Source organism: Rhincodon typus, chromosome 23 (genome assembly GCF_021869965.1).
Source record: "Rhincodon typus isolate 14 chromosome 23, sRhiTyp1.1, whole genome shotgun sequence".
Taxonomy (NCBI): Eukaryota; Metazoa; Chordata; class Chondrichthyes; order Orectolobiformes; family Rhincodontidae; genus Rhincodon; species Rhincodon typus.
The window spans coordinates 12,319,527-12,333,579 of record NC_063354.1 but is presented as its reverse complement, the minus strand read 5'-3'; the positions used below and the strand labels follow the sequence as shown (position 1 = coordinate 12,333,579).

The following is a 14,053-nucleotide window of genomic DNA, read 5'->3' as shown; positions in this document are numbered from 1 at the left end:
GATCCTTCTCAGTGACTAGTAATGTTCCACAAGGGTCAGTGTTGGGACCACTTTTCACTTTATACATGAATGATCTAGATGGCTAAGTTTGCAGATGATACAAAGATAGGTAGAGGGACAGGGAGTATTGAGGAGGCAGGGAGGCTGCAGAAGGAGTTGGACAAGTTAGCGGAGTGGGCAAAGAAGTAGCAGATGGATTAAAATGTGGGAAAGTGTGAGGTCATGCACTTTGGAGGGAAGAATAGAGGCATGGGTGATTTTCTAAATGGGGAGAAAACTCAAAGCGAAGTGCACAGTAACTTGGGAGTTCTAGTCCAGGGTTCTCTTAAGGTACACTTGCAAGTTGAGTCAGTAGTTAGGAAGGCAAATAAAATGTTGGCATTTATTTTGAGAGGACTAGAATATAAAAGCAGGGCTGAGGCTTTACAAAGCTGTGGTCAGATCACGTTTCGAGTATTGCAAGCAATTTTGAGCCACACACCTCAGGAAGGGTGCACTGACCCTCGAGTAGGTCCAGAGGACGTTCACGAGAATGATCCCAGGAATGAAAGCCTTAACATATGAGGAATGTTTGAGGACTCTGGGTCTATACTTGATGGAGTTTAGAAGGATGAGGGGGATCTAATTGAAAGTCACAGAATACTGAATGACCTGGACAGAGTCAACATTGAGAAGATGTTTCCATTGGTAGGAGAGACTAGGCACAGGCACAAAGGCACAGCCTTAAAGTAAATGGAAGAGCCTTTAGAACAGAGATAAGGAGAAATGTCTTCAAACAGAGAGTGGTGATTCTGTGGAATTCATTGCCACAGAAGGCTCTAGAGGTCAGGTCACTGAGTATATTTAAGACAGGGATAGATAGGTTCTTGATTGTCAAGTGGATCAACGGTCACATGGAGAAAGCGGGAGAATGGGGTTGAGAACCTTATCAGCCGTGACTGACTGGCGGACCAGACTCGATGGGCCGAATGGTGTAATTTCTGCTCCTTTGTCTTATGGTCTTATGGCTTCCATGTGCAATTGATTTCATGTTTCATTATTTTTCTTGTGGTTAGTAAGTAATAAATTTTTTCTTTCTTTCTCTCAAGAAAATCTTATAAATGCTTCTGAAGTTTGACTAGTACTGTGTTTTAATTAGAGTGCTATATGGCTATGTGCCAAAAAGAATGAAATACCTTTGTTGTGGCTAACCAAGGGTGTGATAAAGCCAGGAGCCAATTCACCCTCCCTCACATGGTCACAACAAAATTAAGATAAAAGATTGCATAGTTTATAGAATCCCTACAGTGCAGAAAGTGGCCATTTGGTCAATCAAATCTGCACTGACCCTCTGAAGAACATCCTACCCTATCTCCTACCCAATGCCTGTAGCCCTGTATTTCCCATGGCTAATCCATCTAGCCTACACATCCCTGGACACCACAGACAATCTAGCATGGTCAATCCACCTAACCTGCTCAGCTTTGGACTGTGGGAGGAAACCAGAGCACCTGACAAAACCCACGCGGACACGGAGAGAATGTGAAAACTCCACACAGTTGCCCAAGGCTGGAATCAAACTCAGGTCCTTGGCACTGTGAGGCAGCAGTGATAACCACTGAGTTACCATGCCACCCTTTAGTGCCCTTTGGTTATCTTTGAGGTGTAAGGTTTTAACCTAAGCCTAAAGTTCATTAGTTGTTTACTTGAATGTATACAATCATGACAAAGGTGCAATTACTGAATATTCTCCTCGGTTCATTGATTTTTCTCTGTAGCTACTTGCGTGAAAGCTGGGTGCTAACCTCTTCAGAGAGAGAAAATACAGATTTCAGCTTCTCTTCACTTATCTGACAAAATGCATTCTGAACCGTCATTGAAATACCTGGTCTAGGACGATAAGAATTTCTTTGGGTGGGATTGTCTGTGACAGCCATTGTGTCAATGTCCTTTAACTTGTCGGTTAGCTCAGTTGGCTGGATGGTTGGTTTGTAATGCAGTAATACCAATAGTATGGATTTAATTCCTGCACGGGCTAGGATTATTCTCCTTCTCAAACTTTCCTCTTGTCTATGTTGGCCCACAGGTTAAACCACCACCTGTCATTTTTCTCTGTCTCTCTCTCTCTCTCTCTTTCTCATGAGAGAGCTGCCCTGTGGTCTGGAAAGACTATGATGACTTTAGCTTTTACTCGGCAATTGTTAATGTCTCTCCGAAACTCATGATGTGGAGGTGCCGGTGTTGGACTGGGGTGGACAAAGTCCAACGTGTGATTTCTGTCTTTCTGAAATGGTGATAAGTTTTGATGGGTGAAAACCTGGCTGTTGGCTGAGAATGGGAAAAATTCATTTTTATAAAGAAGTTCAATAGTCTGTTGTCAGACTCCCCATTATCCCTTAACACAGTTGAAGGATTGGAGTGGGTGGAGGTAAAATCTCTTCCTTGTGTAAAAAGTTTTAGGTTCAAGTTTTTGGTCTAACATTACCTATAAACAATAAGTCTCATGCCCATGGAGAGACAGCTGAAAGTCTCATTATGAGCTTAATTCCAGATGGTTTCTCTCAACCACAAAGTCCAAGGTTTTTAAGTTAGTCAATGAGATGTTATTGATGAATAGCCTGTATTTTGTATCAGCATGACAAACTTCATCCATCTAGGAAAGGGGAGATTATTATATTGCAATCCTGAATTGCAGGTGGCGAGTCAGGAGTTTAATTACTCAAATCAAAATTCTCATCTACAGAGCTGCTCTTGGAGTTACAGCATTAGTGTGGCTTGCCCAATTAAGATCTTGGTCAATGATGGCTTCCATGGTGGGGATGGTGAATAACGCGATGGCCAAGTTCAAGCTGAACTTTGTGGATTCTCTCTTTGAGATCATCATTAAAAAGAAAACAAAATTACGCAAGATATACAATTACAAAGAAGAAAAAAGCTCACTGCTAAAATTAAACATTAACAACGAGGAATGCACAGAAATTTTACATCAAAGATAATTTCACAAGTTTTGGTTTATGGAGTTGTCATGGTCTCATTTCATACGTTTTCGTTTATTTGTTAATGTATACCATTTAAGCCAGGGTTGCTGTACAACAGCATGATTTGGTTTAATTTAAGAGATTTTTACATTACAAATCATGCGGTAATATACACCAAAACTCACAAACATGCAGAGCACGTTCTGAGGTACCTTTCATGAAAGTGTACAGTGTGTGAGAGCTAAACATATAGAATCCCTACAGTATGGAAGCAGGCCATTCAGCCTGCACCAACCTTCCAAAGAGCATCCCACCCTATTCCAGTAACCCCACATTTCCTAAGCCTAATCCGTCTAGCCTTCACATCCCTGGACACTACAACAATTTAGCATGGCCAATCCAAGTAACCTTTGCATCTTTGGATGTTGAGAGGAAACCGACACAGACTCGGGGAGAATATGCAAACTCCACACAGACAGTTGCCTGAGGCTGGAATTGAACCCAGTTCCCTGGATATAGTGAGGAAAGAGATCAGTCTGACACTGGTACGGTTGGAAAAGGAGCAAGTCAAACAGTCAGGGCAGGCAGGAACAAAGTAGAGAACGAGGTAGGACTGATCAATTAAACTTCATATATTTCAATGCAAGAGGCCTAACAGGTAAGGTAGATGAACTCAGGGCATGGTTGGGAGCATTGGACTGGGATATCATAGCAATTACAGAGACATGGTCACGCAGAGGGTAGTGCATGTATAGAATGAGCTGCCAGAGGAAATGGTGGAGGTTGGTCCAGTTATAACATTTAAAAGGCATCTGGGTGGGCATATGAATAGGAAGGGTTTAGAGGGATAAAGGCCAAATGCTGACTAATGGGACTAGATTTATTTAGGATACCTGGTCAGCATGGATGAGTGAGGCCAAAGGGTCAGTTTCTGTGCTGTACATCTCTATAACTCTAAGTTGCACACAGCAAGCTCAAAACACAGCAATGTGACAATGACAAGATAATCTGCTTTTCAGCGTTGTTAGTTAAGGGATACATTTTACCCAGGGCACTGCTCTTCATAAGAATGCAATTGGATTTTTTTGTGTTCATAGGAGTAGACAGAAGTGTGGTTTAGCATTTAAGCTGTAGATATTTGTTCCATCTGTACACTTGGATATAATAGTTGAATACATACATAAAAACTATCAAATGATTCCAAAGATCTGAAAATATAAGAAGTGATGAACCTGCACTTTAATCAAGCCTTCTGGTTCATCCTAATTTCAGAATAAATATCAAAACATTAATCACCAATCCATTTGGAGTTACTTGAAAACAAAACATGGTACAGCTGCAGTGCCATTTTCAGCTGGTAAATAAAGCTCATGTTGACAAATGGGCACTGGCAGCTACAAACACTTGAAGCAAATGCCAGCAAATGTGGCAAAGTCAGAAAAGATTACCACGTATCCAATTTCACTTCACAAAATCAAGCAGCAACCTGGAACACTTAACTTTTATAATGTGTGGGCTATAAAGGGCAAAATGGGAACTGGATTTGTTATTTCATTATTCCACAAGATGTCATGAAGTTATTCTGTTCCAGCTATGTATAGATATTTGGGTGTGTTTGTCTGTGGTGATTTCTTTAAACTCTTTCATGGAATGTGGGTGTTGCAAGCTCAGCCAGCAATTCTGACTGATCTGTATCAGCCCTGGAGAAGGTGGTGGTGAATTGTCTTTCTGAACCACTGCAGTCCATATGGTATAACCGTAATCTCAGTGCTGAATAGAGACAGTTCCTGCACTTTGAACCAACAACAATGAAGAAACACCAATACGTTTCTAAGTTAAGATAGCCTGTGACTTAAAGGACAATTTGTAAGTGGCAGTGTTGCATCTAGACAATTCTCATGGGTCTGCCTGTGTGCATGTGTAGACATGTGTGTTTGTTTGTCTATGATAGTGTGCCTGCTTGTATGTCTGTCTGTCTGTATATGTGTACGTATGTCTACAATAGTGTGCGTGTATTTGTGTGTCTACGGTTGTGTGTTACTGTGTGTGTGTTTGCCTATGATTGTGTTATTGAGTGTCTATCTATGATTGTTTGCGTGTGCTTCCCTATGTGTGCATCTATGATTGTGTGTTATTGTGTGTGTCTGTCTGTCTGTCTGCCTCTGTTTATAATTGTGTGAGTGTGAGAATTGGTTACAATGTGCATGCCAATCTCCTTCTCAGCGTGTATCAGTCTGTTTATGTATCCAAAGGGAAAAACCCATATGGACCAGTATGAAACTGGTTCAAGATCTGCTGGTGGTATTGATCTGATTGGATCTGGATTCATACTGGATTTGTCCACAATCCTGATTATTCTGTTGCCCAGAAATCTAGCACAAGTAATTTTCACTGACTTTACAGCACAGACTCTGATTACCCTGCACAAAACCCGATACAGTCTCTTCTCGCCAATGTGTGTGCTCATGTATAAAAACCATTTGAGAATTGTGATCATCATCTCTTTTCTCACCAGAACAAATTGCCATTGTACCATGATGACCTTCTTTGGCATATCTAGGCCAGATAGGCCTCAGAAGTATTAGCCCACAGCACAGGATATGGAAACAACATGGACAAAACTCTTTCAGATCAGACCTTGAGTTTGTGAAAAGTTGCTTGGTGATATGGCCAAGTTTACTTTGTCTGTTCAAAAATCAGGTAAGAGAGACTTGCAAACTGATCCAACAGCATCATCGGAACTACCGATTCAGCCAATCTGTGAATCCTCACGTGTTAGTGATAAGAATTCAAACTGCTAAAGTGCTTAATCTGTTCCAACCTCCAAGTTCATCAGAGAAACAACCTACCAGATGTTCAGACTTCACAAGCAGATGTGAACTTATCACTTCACAAGATCCTCACATCGTCTTTAAGTTATTTGTTCCATTCATAGAACCATAAACCTGCCACATGGGAGACTGGAGATGGTTAAAACTCATCTATGTTGGTACCCACTCCTTTTGTGTGGGTGCACATATAGGACTGAGTGCATGATGACGGACAAAATCTTGGGTAAATGTGTTGTCTTATTCATTCATGAGATATGGCATTGCTGGCTAGGCCAGTATCTTTTACCCATCCTTAGTTGCCCTTGAGAGGAAGGTGCAGAGCTGCCTTCTTGAAACACTACAGTCTGTTTGTTGTAGGTACATACGTAATGCAGTTATGTAGGAGGTTCAAGGATTTTGACTCTCTTCAGTTTAGTTTTAAACTCAGAATAACTTGCTGCTGACTTACACATAAACACATAAATTCTGCCGACGGCAATATACTCAACAATATTACCCAGATCACTATGCAAACACGTGGCAGCCTCATCCATCAATTAAAGGACAACACATTCAAAGCTCCTTGATGATCTGTGTTAGATACTGAATTAAGTCATTTCAAATCAAACCCATAATAGTTTAAAATAAAATAATAGTCTAATTCTCAATAAACTATTTTTTAATCAGCTCTGCGGAGGGTCGCACTCTAAAGGATAATCACCCAGATATTGCTGGAACATGGAATCACAAATTGTGTCTTGTTGGTTAGATTTTCTCCCTCTCTAGGATGCTCTATACCAGAGAGAATGTAACAAACATTGTGTGCACAGCAAGATCCCATAAACAGCAATGTGATCGTTATCACATCAACTGTTTTCATGATGATCTCTGAGGGATGAATGTTGGCCAGGATACCAGGTAGTATTCACCTGCTGCTCTTCGAAATAACCCAAGAGAGGAGATACAGTGTGGGTAGACGCAGAGAAAGATCCAGACCATGAAAGCAGCCAAAGATCGGCTAGCTTATTCTAAAAGTCTTAATCACACATCATCTTTGTGACCTGTATTAACTCCTCCTTCAGCAATATCTCCATGTTTACTTCCTCCTTGTCCTCACCCCCCATAATTTCTATAATCTCTTCAACTCTCCTGACCCTCAAACAGTTGTGTGTACCTCCAATTCCAGCCTCTTACACATGCCTTATTGCAAACATTTCACTAATGATGGCCATACCTTTAGCTACCTGGTCCCTAAGCTCTGGAATTTTCTCCCTAAACCATTCCACCATTCTCTACTCCAGGACAACACTTCTTTAACTTTTCTCATTAAATAAACTTTAGTCTATTGTCCTCTTGAAGCAGCTCAGTGCTTGCGTTAACTGCCAGTAACATTTTACTATATGAGTGGCATTGCATAAATGCTGGTTATTGCTGTTTTATTTTTAGAGGTAAATGTTAATCTGGTGCTCCCAAGAGTCCTCATGTGCAGGATATTAGATACACAGATTGGAATTGAATTTATTTTCATGATGGAAAATTGCTATTTCGTATATTTCTGATGTTTTCTAAGTGACAAAACTCAGTGCAAAAGAGCTTTAAAGACAAAAAAATACCCACTTCATTGCATTACAGGTTCATGAACTGATGAGCTTTCCTGTCACAACATAAACATTTTCTTTAACTTCAAGGTTTCTGTGTATTTCCAGCAGCCGTTATAACTGAAGATTTCATTACTGATCTGAAAGCTATAAATCAAAACAATAAGATTCCCAGAAACTGGCCAGGTCCTTTATTCATTCTTCCTTTTAAGCTAATTCAGAATGAGAGCAAAACTACATCTACTAATGGAAATGTTACTTAAACAATATTATTTTCACCATTCCCTATGCCACCCACAGCTTGGCATTTGATTTTTTCCAAGTTCGTGATCAACAGGAAACGGTAACAACATAGATACAGATGATTCATCCAGACTACAATTAACAGTTTCACTGCTAAAACATTCCATACAACTACACCCCAGAAGGCATGCTGATGAGCTGCATCTGTAAGAGACACTCCTATGGTTTCGGTTTGTACCATTTAGTCCTCTGAATATTCTGAACTTCTTCATCCTTTCCTTGTTTCTATAAGACGATGCAAAAATGTTCTGCATTAGAAATTCACTCAAACTCATTCCAGCAGGAACATGATAACTGAAGATTTGCACCTCTGAGGCATAAATTCCTGTCACCAGTAGGTGAAGATCTCTTCTGCCCCAGAGGATTTTGGAGGGTTTTACTCATCTTTTTTCCTGCTTTTTAAGCAACACTTTGTGGGTGTGGTGGGGGTATGGTTGTGGGGTTCAGCCAAACCTGCTGTTTCTTCATTATTTCCTGTTTTTGTTTCTTCACCAGTGTGAGTATTTAAATTAAACATAAGCACATATTGGTCTGTATTTTGTGATGACCAAGAGAGGCTTTAATTATCTTTCTTTGCACAAGCCATAAACTACAGCATTTGTACTTGTCATCTTTGTAGGGCACATACAACAGAGGAGATAATCCCCAAAGAAATGTGCAATCTAATTCAAGGTCTGTACACAGGCTTTGTGGTTTTCAGGGAAGTAACAATGATTCCTGTATCGATATCTCAGGTCCTGATAAGTGAATCTGTTCTGTAATCAATATGATGATATGTGTAGCTAGTATGTACTTCAAATATTGATGAGCATATCAGTTATTGGAAATGTGAATGTTAAGTGCTTATGTTCAAGAAAAATAGAATTGCATTAATATAGCACCTTTCATGACTTGAGAATATCCCATGGTGCTTTACGGTCAATGAATTACTTTTGGAATATTATCTCTGGTGTAGCGTCAAATGTTAAACTATGTTTGGCTTGAACTGTAGTTAGAAAGCTATAGTCCACGAAGGACCATAGGCATTGTTCTCCATTAGACAGAGACAGTTGGTTTGAGGGTACCCATTCCACAAGCATGGGATAGAGTGAGGTGGGTTGGTTCCATGAACTACCACAGCCATTACAGACATTGAATGCACTCTGTTAGCTTTAACTTGCACTACCTTCTCCACTTAGCGCGCCCTGGGGAAAGCAGCCAGCATTATCAAAGACCCCTCCCACACTAGTTATACTGGCTTCTACCCTCTTCCATCGGGCAAAAGATACAAATGTTTGAAAACACTTACCAATAGATTCAAGAACAGCCTCTTCCCCGCTGTTATCAGACTTATGAACGGACTTCACATCTATTAGAGTTGATCTTTCTCTGCACCTTCTCTGTAGCTGTAATGCTCTATTCTGCATTCTGTTCTATTACCCCGATATACTTATGTAAGGCATGATTTGTCTGGTTAGCATGCAAAACAATAGTTTTCACTGTATCTTGGTTCTTGTGATCATACTAAATCAAATCAAATCAAAAATCAGCTGAGCTAACGATCTGCCTTGAATTAGGTGAAATCTGTCACATGAGATAAGCTAAATTTTCAAATCTACCTGCCCCCATTCTATTTGGCAAAGATCAGAATGTTAGTTCCTGATCACTAATTTAATTTTCTCTTTCATGGCCAAGTCTTGATCTTGACTCTATCTCTCCCTAGTCGAAATAAAACTCCACCTAAGACATAGGTCTATTCAAGCTGTAGCCTCCATAGATTTAACTTGTTTGGATGTTCCTGTCGGTAAAATCTAGGCCCAGTTCTTTTACTCTAGTATTATAAAATTGATTTTAGATTGTTTCTAAGTTTCAATTAATTTTTCAAATTTTAGAATTTAGACGCAGGATGAGTACTATGGCTGAAATTTACCTTGATTATAGCTGAGCAGTTCAGAGTTAAATGTAGTCAGTTTATTGATCAAGTTGCTGCTTCAATCTTCACTTTGCCATTCGTCCTGACAAACATAGGGGTTAACTCCAATGCTATTGTGCTCCAGGTTTTATACCTCTGGTGGGGCAGGCTGGAATGTTATTGGTGAAATGCACATGGCAGATGGAATTTGAACCCAACATTCTGGCCCAGAGATAGAGATCCCACCACTGTGACACAAGAGCCGTCCCATCATCAGGTGAGTTTGTTGCCCACATACCATTCTTAATATTCTGACCATGTTACATATTGCCAATGCATTACTGATTATTATCTCAAGAACTTCAAAATGATTCAGCTCAGCCAACACAATTATTTTTTTTTCACAGGATAAAAGACATCACTGGCCAGGTCAGCATTTATTGCCTATCCCCAATTGCCCAGAGGGCAGTTGAGAGTCAACAACTTTGCTCTGGATCTGGAGTTACATGTAGGCCCAATCAGGTAAGGAAGGCCTTCTCTAAACGACATTAGTTTTTCCTGACAATCAACAATGGCTTCATTGTCATTATCAGACTTCTAATTCCAGACATTTATTGAATTCAAATGGCACTATCTGCCATAGTAGGATTCAAACCCAGGTCCCCAGAACATTACCAGGGTTTCTGGATTAATAGTCTGGTGATAGTACTACACGGCCATCACTACCCTAAATCAACTTACAAATGCAAATTTACTTGCAGTCTTTATCCTGCAATCAGCTGTGCTGGATCAGCTATGGTTGTAAATTTACATATTAAATACAAGTCAGGAACATTACACAGTGTTCAAACTGTTTTTAAAAAGATAGAGATAAAGTTGCACCAAGAACCACGTACCCATAAAAGGAGCAGAACATACTGCAAGCGACATTGGTTGGAATCTTCCAGACGTACAAAATTCATGATCATCAGAGCAAATTCCAGTGCCTGACCTACCCACCAGAGCGATCTGATGGGAATTCTGCCTGGCAACTTCACTAGGAGAGACAAGCACAGTTCAGGCTGAGGGAGACTGAGAGGGCACCTCAAACTGCAGACACTCAAAAGTTTCAAGTGGTATGTTTAAAAAGAAAGCCAAATTGTCACAGCTGGCAGAGCGAAGGGGAAGGCGGACGTGCTACTTTTTGTGCTTGGTTTTATTAGCTTGTGATCACTGTTTAACCTCTCATTGTGAAATTCCCTCACGTGTGGACCAGAGCCATCCTGATGGTGCTTTCTCCTACTTTCCCAACCTCACGTATTCAAACCTGCCCTCAGACCTCCATCCAAATTCACTCCAAACTAGCCTGCAAGAGCCCAGGTGTACCAATAAATGAATCACAAAATATTAGGATGCAGGGACAGCATGCAATCAAGAAGGCTAATAGCATCCCATCCCCTTTATTGTGAGAAGAATTAAACCTAAAAGTAAGGATGTTATGCTTCAGCTAGAGACAGCATTGGAAAGACCACATTTCAATTGCTGTGAGCAGTTTTGGTCTCTTTACTCAAGAAAAGATGTAAATGCATTGGAGACAGTTCAGAGAAGGCTTACTAAGTTGATACATAGAATGAGGATTGGTTATACAGGCTGGGCTTGTTTCCACTGGCTTTCAGAACAATTTGAACTGTATAAGATTTTGAATGATCTTGACAAGCTGGATGCAGGAAGGATGTTTCCTCTCATAGGTCAATTCAGAATTGGGGGATTTCAAATTAGGAGTCACCCCTTTTGGACCACCATGAAGAGATTTTATTTTCTCTGAGAGCATTGTGTGCCTTTGGAACTCTCTACCTGTGTGGAAGTGGGATCATTGAATACTTTTAAGGCAGAGGTAGATAGATTTTTACTAGGCAGTGGTATCAAAGTCTTATTGGGGTATACAGGAATGTGGAATTCGAAACAAACAGATCAGCCATGTTCTTATTGGATGGCAGAGTATGTTCAAGGGGCCTAACAGCCTACCTCACTTCATAATTTATAAGTTCACATGATTAATGCAGCATTACCAATTGCAGCCATGCAAACAGCTTATCACACTTTGGGAGAACCTTTTATTGTAGGTAATCTCTGTCTGATCAAGGGATTAAACATTGGAGGAAGGGGGTAGCTGTTTCAGAATGCCCTTCCATCTATCCCCACAAACTTCAAACCAAGAAACTCCGACTCCCCTTGATCTCACTCATCCCTGTCTTGAGGCTGCCATAATTCTGGAACTCTGAGGGTGCTCTTCCGGCAGTAGCCACAGTCTTCTATATGGTGTACCCAAACCTAAGAACTACCAAGCTTGAATTGGTCACTAGTTGCTACTGGGAGGAACTTCTGCTCCCCCTCCACCCCATTATCTTCCCAGGGACTTAACTTAGGGAAAGCCTGGTGGTGGGTAGTTTATGGGGAATTTCCCTGGAAGACGTAGTGTGGATCTCTCAACAGCTCTCCAGCCAGCTGACCACATGTTGGACACCTCAGGAGAAGTTTCTTCCCACTGTCCCAGTAGGTTTATGGTGCAGTCCGTGTGACCTTCTTAGTTCAGTCAGTGCCGTTAAATAGCCTGAACAATGATGTAGGGTATTAACAACATCCCTATATGCCACACCTTGAGGCATTTAACAATCATGAAACAATGAACACTATCTCGTTAATGTGATGCAAATGCCACACACTTTTGTGAATCAGCTGCTGTTCAGATTTCATTGCTAAAACATCACACAGTCTCATAACAAAAAAAAAGAAACTTTAATTGTACCTATTAGGTTTCAGCTCACAATATTGCTGTATCACATCACAAGCATTCCTTCTTTTACTGTTAGTAGCCCAGACCAGGCATTAGTTATTTTGGCCTGAGAATCATGCACCAGGACAACGTGTAACTGGATTGATTTAGAGACCCAATGTGCTGTACACCCCAAGTCACGTCAAATTAGATTTTCCACTTCTTAATGGCTGGGTGCTATTGGCATTGGCAATAATGTATTTTCCATTCAAAAATGCAACAGCAATGCTGTGATACTTTGCTTAATGACTACCTACATTTTCCACTAAAGCAAGAAAAAGCAGCGGTAAAAGTTCAAATCATGCCATATATCTTCAGTTGAGACATTAATTATGTGTGTAACAGCTTTACCAGACCTCATGACAAATTTTCCTCTACCAATTCCAAAGGTATTGACTGAACTTATTAAAGTTGCTTTTCACACTGTGTGTTGAATACTCACTGGGCCATTTTAGTCACAATCATATTTGTATTATATTCTTTTGCTCACTGTTTTAACAAAAACATTAACCTGTATATATTTAAAAGGATTTACCTTAGTTGGATAAATTTGCACCAAGGTGTTGCCATGTTCATTATTAATATTGCTTAGCATAAATTCAAAGCATGGAACTTATGTTTTTTTCCCATTCTAATTTAATCCATATTAAGTAGAAGGAAACCTGCATCTAGGTCAAAAAGAGGCTTTTTTCTTACAACAGTGAAAGTTTTAGTGATGGTAATGAGTTACTTTAAAAATGATGTCCTCGTTCCCCCCTGCTTTGATGGTATATGGATCAGGTGGGGGTACCCGATTTGACTTGAAACCATTTGTATTTGATGCTTCAAGGCAATAGTTTGGGTCCACTGGAGACTTTGCAGAGGCCTTCACTTTTCCATGTCCAAAAACAGCTGCTAGACAACCTGTATCTTCCTTCTAGCAACAGCAACAGTTCCTGTTGTTCACTCTTGTTCAAGTGGTTGCATGCCATTCTCTGAATGCCCACTCCAAGCTGGGCAATGTGCAAGGACTTCAGGGATGTCCTCTGAAACTGTACCCACTCAGTCAGCCAGAAGCCTCGGCTGGCCTTCCACTCACTTGCATTGATGTCCTTGCCCGGCATATCTCAGGGACCTTCGTTGTTACTAGATCCTGAAACCTCCTGCCTGGTGGTGCCTGTAAGTGTATTTTATGCACACAGACTACAATAGTTCAAAAAGTGCCTCATCAGCACCATTTCCATGGCATCTCAGAATGGACAATAAATGCTCCTCATCTGAGAAATCCCCAGGAAATCTCAAAACAGTACAAAAAGGCAGCTGCCCGGATAGCAATGTCTACCTCCTCTTCTTTTGTGCCTACATAAAGCAAAGGAAAATTAGATCCAACACCTTTTCTCTAGAAAGGTAACTGTTGAACTTTACACAATCCCTAACCTTGGAAAAAAGTGTATCGAAGTTATATGTCTCAAATTCCTTAAAAATCCTTGCAAATTTTAAATGCAGCACCTTATGGGATGCTTTCTACTGTGTGGGTACGTTAAGGGGTCTTAAAAGGATGACCACAAAAATAGAGGCAAAATATCTTTTAAGATCTCTGTTCACAGCTTTGATAAGTTCAAAACTGGAATTTTAAAACAATGACATGATTGTTAATTGAGATAATCCATTTTGAGCACAACTAGAGCATGGAATAAATATTC

The 14,053-nt window shown here is 40.4% G+C and overlaps 1 long non-coding RNA gene across 1 annotated transcript; it reads left to right on the top strand.

Annotated features, from left to right (window-relative positions):
* The first annotated feature begins 7,788 nt into the window (after positions 1-7,788).
* LOC125485834 lies at positions 7,789-10,018 on the top strand. The gene is made up of 3 exons (XR_007264525.1): positions 7,789-7,838; positions 9,705-9,836; positions 9,967-10,018. It is a non-coding gene; the product is annotated as an uncharacterized LOC125485834 (long non-coding RNA).
* The last annotated feature ends 4,035 nt before the right edge of the window (positions 10,019-14,053 follow it).